Consider the following 6,000-nt stretch of genomic DNA (forward strand, 5'->3'; position numbering starts at 1 on the left):
ATTGATAGTATAGTTAAACGTAAGTGGTCGGCGCACGCGTGTAAATGTAATTACTTTACATTTTGATTCATTGAAATGTAGGAGATTTGCCTCACTCCATGCGACAATATCATTTATGTCATTTTGAATGGCTTTGCAATCATCAAGCCCACTTACAGCCGAATACAACTTTAAGTCATCCGCAAATAGTAAACAGCGAGAAGTGCTGACTGACGTCGGCAAATCGTTAATCATAATCAAAAATTGTGTCGGCCCCAGCGTACTGCCCTGGCTGACCCCTGATCTAGTATAGAAACTACCAGACTCGTACCCACTCAACCGCACGTATTGAGTTCGATTTCGCAAATAAGATGCGAAAAATTCCAATAATTTAGGTGTAAAACCCACTGAAGCCATTTTTGAAAGGAGAATATCATTATCAACGATATCGAATGCTTTTTTAAAATCAAAATAGGCGGTGTCCACTTGTCTCCCCGCGTCCATTTGTATTGTTACATAGTCAACAAAATTAATGTGAGTAGTGGCTGTCGAGCGACATGCTCTAAAGCCATGTTGCTCGTCGGCAATGTGGGTGACGATTTGCTGCCTTATGCTGTGATCCAAAATCGACTCAAACACTTTAGCAAAAACCGAAAGCACTGCTATTGGTCTGTACATAGTAACATGTTTACTCGGACTGCCCTTAGGTACTGGTGTTACTCTAGAAGTTTTCCACCTCAACGGATACCTCGCCATATCCAAAGATAGGTTGTACAGATACAATAGCGGCTCCGCCAGTACTGAGATACAATCCTTTACCAGAAAAGGTGGGATCTCATCTGGACCAGAGGCAGAATGTGGTTTAAGGCGAGCGACTGCCCGTCGTAATTCTGCCGAGGTTATGTTGTTGATAATAACCTGAGCGGAGTTGTTAACAGTATTTCTTTGTGCTGCATTATAATCTAATTTGGGTTCATCGGGATGAAAAACTGAACTAAAATAAGTGGCAAATGCATTTGCAGCATTCTGGCCTGTTACTGACCGGCCATCATATTCATATTCAGATATTATCTGTTTGGTGCTTCGCTTATCTTTAATATACTGCCAAAATGTTTTTGGATCATTTGCTATATTTCGTTCAACTGTTCTGATATATGAGTCATAAGCAGATTTTAACAAAAACTTTACATGGGTTCTATAGAACCTAAATAATTCCCTATTAAATTGTTTTCCTTCGGTCTTGTACTTCATGTGATGATAATATTTACGTTTGATATTATTTATAATTTCAGCAGTATACCATGATGGATATGTGAATTGACGTTTTCCTAAAGTGTGTTTTTTTAACGGCACGAATTTATTTATATTGTAATTTAGTCTAGTGTAAAAAATATCCAAGGCAAGATCAATGTCCGATTCATTATATAAGTCAGTCCAATCCATATCTGTTAGTGAAGCGTATAGTGTATACAAATCACCCCTGCGAAAGTTCCAATTTGGTGCAGATGCTGGATGGCGATGCGAGGTAGTTAGTAATGGCAGCGTTCTTACTGGTCCGCGCGGAAATTTTACAATAACAAACAGTGGAGGGTGATACTTGTCCGGCGGCACCAGTTCATCGTCACTGGCATATACGCGTACATGGTCATTCCGGAGCCCACTCAACACTAGATCTAATAGACCTCCATATTCGTTTAATATATTATTATACTGGTTGCAATGACAAAATTCTTTAAAATAATTGAATTGGATTTTTACATTTGTACTACATGAATTAAGGTTAAAATCGCCTAATATAATAAATTCTAGTGACGCATACTTACAAATAACATTTTCAATACAAGTTAAAACACTTAAATATTGTTCTTCATTATATCTAGGCGGCAAGTATACTACAACAACCAAAAATTTTATATTTTTCCATGTAATTATTGCAATGAGTAACTCTTTATCATCTGTTACCTCATAGAAGTCTGTGACCATGGACACCGAGTATGAATTCTTTACCGCCAATAGAACTCCACCCCAGCCAACGTCATCAGCTCTATCTTTTCTAAGCACAGTATATCCATCGGAGAAAAGTTCCCCATCACATATAGAACTAGTTAAAAACGTTTCGGTGAGGGCTATAATGTCTGCATCAATGATAGGTATGTTCTTATTAACCAACGCAGTTTTAGATCGTAGCCCCCTCACATTCTGATAATAGCATTTTATACTTTTAGTTGGATTTTTTCCCCTCTTGGCTCTTTTTCGAGCGAAAATTCTGCTTCCACAGCTTTACACATATACCTTCAGCCCAGTTTTCTGTAGACATAATATGTTGTGAGAATTTCGCAGGTACTTCCAGTTTGAATGATGCATAGTTTCCCCGGGCTTTTAACGCCTCTACAATATACGCATCACTTGGACATATACACTTTAAGTGGCTCAGCACTTCATTTTCTGAGGTACCTAATTTAACGTAATACAGATGGAGATAGATTGATCTGCTCGCTGCTTCCAAGGTGGTAGATCCAGGAACTGCCGTACCACGTAGAATGTTGGATGTTCGGTGTCGCATACGTTTGTGAGTGACTTGCTTCCACTCAGAAGTTTCAGTAGACGTGGCCATATTGTTTGTGCTATCCTGTGCGTTCGTTTCTTCAATCACAGACTTGTCTGGGCAGGATATCCTTGCCGAGTTCGAATTGGTAGCAACGCAAGAAGACACGTCCAATGAGGTTCCATTTTTCTTAGGTTTAGTTATTGTTTTAACTGGTTTTGTTGCTTGTCTTTCTCTATTATGTATCATGCCTATATCACTTTCTACATTTTTATAAAGATCTTGTTTGTTTAATCTACCTTGGAGCTGTATTATAGTATTTTTTAATGAGGAAATTTCATTATCTTTTTCTTTTAGTCTAAGCATATATTCATTTAGAATCTGTTGAAGCGAATCAGACACCGAAGTTAATTTATTTTCCATATCTGAGTTTTGTTTTTTGAGACCCGTTAGTTCTGTCTTCAATTGTGTTATTTCATGGAGAAGTGATGACTCGAAAGTGTTTTCTGGCTCGTGAGCAGTATATGACGATGCAGATTTCATACGGCTTCCGCGCGTTTTGTTAACATAGTCATTTGGGCTAAAATTGTCACACAATATGTTGTTATTACTTTGACTGGATGATTGGCTGCGCACGGGAGTGCTTGAATTATCCCTCTTGGGTCGAGTGCACGTACAAGCTGGACACAGCCATTTGCTCTTGAATGCCCGATCAAATTGTTTAAAGTTTGTGTCAGTTATTTTAAGACATTCTAAATCGTACAATTCGCTGCATACGGAACATTTCATGTATCTTAATGATTCAATTTTGTTACCGCATCCACTGCAATTCGTAGACATGGCTGTAAGTCAGCAAGGATCGTTATTATTACTCGTAGTTAATTTATTATTACGCGTACGCTGCTGTCCGGCACCGCCAATAGCTCGTTATGCGTGTTGTCCACTAGATGTCGCTAGTGGTTTAATTGGCAATTATTTGTGTAATAAAAGTTTTTGGTTTCGGTGTTATTCCCATAAAAAAACACTTAAAAACCACTTTACACTTACGTCAACAGAGTCTGTCTATAAAGTCAATGCCCTATGTTACTTAGAATGTCCGGAATACACAAATAAAATTTCGTATAGAAACCGTTGAGTATTTGAAAGTTCTGAGCACAAATTATGATATTTTCGTTAAATCGGCACAGTTCGTCAATGATAACGTTTGCACTATTAAATCACTCCACAAATAAATAATTAATCCAGATATGACAGTACAAAACACTCTATTTTAATTAATATTTCAAATAACTATCAGGAACGTTAACTAAGTTGTGTTTACTCAAACAGAACTGCCCCATTGCTTCGCACAGCCTTCCTATACAACTGAAAGGGATTAGACCTTAGTTCACTATGCTGGTCTAGTACGAATTGGCAGACTTCACTTACCGTATGCAGGTATCCTCACGATAATTTTCTTCACCATTGCAACAAGCGATAATTCACAAAGAATAAACACATAACCTTAGAAAAATCAGAGGTAAGTTCCTTTGGATTTGCGGACATTCGTCTCGGCAGTCCGTTCCACTCCCAACTAGGCTATCGTCACTTGCCGGTATACTTAGTTTTTATGGCGGGAAAGCAGTGATATCTAGCTAAGGAAGGACCTTAGTGGTCATGTTTGATCAGCAGTCCTATGACTCGGTGTTATATTTATCACCAGGCAAACAAGGTTTATCTATTCATACAAAAAAAAAACTTTAAAACAAAGCTCAATTTTATCTTTTTGTAAATAACTGAGTGTAGATAATTTTCACATGATATTGAAGGAAAAATTATGCTCAATGACTTTGATAAGTCATTATGTGTAATGGAATCAATTTGTTCACGTCTGCCCTCGGCGGCACGCGAGAATTCTATAAATATTTTATCACTTCCTCTGTATGAACAACTAATTAGTCATTTTTCTCATACTAATAATTAAGCAACTAATACACCCTTCCTACGCATTGCTTTTATGTTTGGGCTTTTATATTTAATAACTCGTGTCGCTAAGAATAAATTTTGTTGTTTACATTGTGGGTCAAGGCATTTTATTTAAGATATCATAATGATAGATCATTATTATTATTTTCACAATTGTAATAACACACCGGGACTTTTTAGCGCTTATATTTCTAGCAAGTAAAGAATTATTCAATAGAAAAAGCACTCTTTATTCAGACATAATCCGTACAAACCATGTGAGGCGTCCTATCGTAATAAGGTTCAAAATGGTCCTCGTAATGGAGTCTCGTAGTGATTCCGACCATATATCGCTTCCATTGAAAAATCTTGTAGATGTAACGAATAGCTATTTACTCCATAAATCGTTGTTTTACAAACATAAAATTCTCTTGTTAGTGATAATTTAGCTCCGCTCGCATCTCACTCGGCGAGCTCTCGCCTAGCAGTTTATCCAACCGAGTTATAGTTTATTTCTTTTGTTCCAGATACCACTTCGCACGGATTTCAATCATGGAGCTCCCTACAAGCGTAGTGACGGAGCAGTCAAAACACACGCTCCCCATACAAACGGACACCTATTTATATAGTTGAGCAAACTTTTAAAATGTAGTGTTAGTGTATAAACTGTTCAGTGATAAAATGAGCTTATAAGTTAAGTGGATGTCGTCCGACATGCCATATTACGGGTACAGGGAGGGCGGACCTGAGTCGGACTCTAGTGGGGGATGTTCCGAGTCCGAAGGGGGGGAGTCGGACTCGGAGGGACTGAGTACAGAGAGCACTGTGGGCCAGGGGCTGCCCTACCCTGGCTTCACCCCTGTAGCCCTACGATACCTCACGCAAGACACAAGACCAAGGAGTTGGTGTTTGGCTCTCATCACTAATCCATATCCTTTTCAATACAATTAGTTTAATACTTCGGTAAGTACATAGTATTAGAATAATAAAATGAAGACACAAAAGGCAGGAAAAATGAAAGAAACATCAAAGAACACAATGGTATTAAGCGTGTATATTTCTTTTTCCGGTCCTTTTAAGTCGAATACAAGGTTTTGTTGTGGCTTGTTATTCTAGGAATATTAATAATTGAATTTTAAGGTTTAACATCGTATATATATTAATAAAAATAATTGTTTCAATTGTTACTTGATTTATCAGGAACAACAAAAGAAAAAAAAAGTTAATCACTACTTCTACTCCCTTAAAATATTATTAAGTAATTCGGAAAGCTAATTAGCAAATATACAATTATTTGTTTTTACAATTCCTACCACACACCAGACAATTGCTTAAAAACATATTTTGACGCGTATTCCACATAATATGAAACGTAATTTTAAAATATTAATGTAGCGTGCTATTTTGAAAGCCCACGTGTAAAATATTCACATTAAACCTTCATTAGTACTAAGAAAACATATTGTAGGTATGTGCGTAGACTGGCTTATAACAAAGTACGAGTATCAACAAAATGTAAACTTATAGAATGA

At 37.2% G+C, this 6,000-nt stretch overlaps 1 long non-coding RNA gene across 1 annotated transcript in view; it reads left to right on the top strand.

Moving 5' to 3' along the window:
- Positions 1–5,284, top strand: part of LOC119189084 — an 86,556-nt gene extending 81,272 nt beyond the window's left edge. Inside the window, exon 3 of the long non-coding RNA XR_005112233.1 lies at positions 4,996–5,284. This is a non-coding gene — a long non-coding RNA (uncharacterized LOC119189084). The remainder of the gene's footprint in view (positions 1–4,995) is intronic.
- Positions 5,285–6,000: the final 716 nt, after the last annotated feature.

Source organism: Manduca sexta, chromosome 12, assembly GCF_014839805.1.
Source record: "Manduca sexta isolate Smith_Timp_Sample1 chromosome 12, JHU_Msex_v1.0, whole genome shotgun sequence".
NCBI classification, from domain to species: domain Eukaryota; kingdom Metazoa; phylum Arthropoda; class Insecta; order Lepidoptera; family Sphingidae; genus Manduca; species Manduca sexta.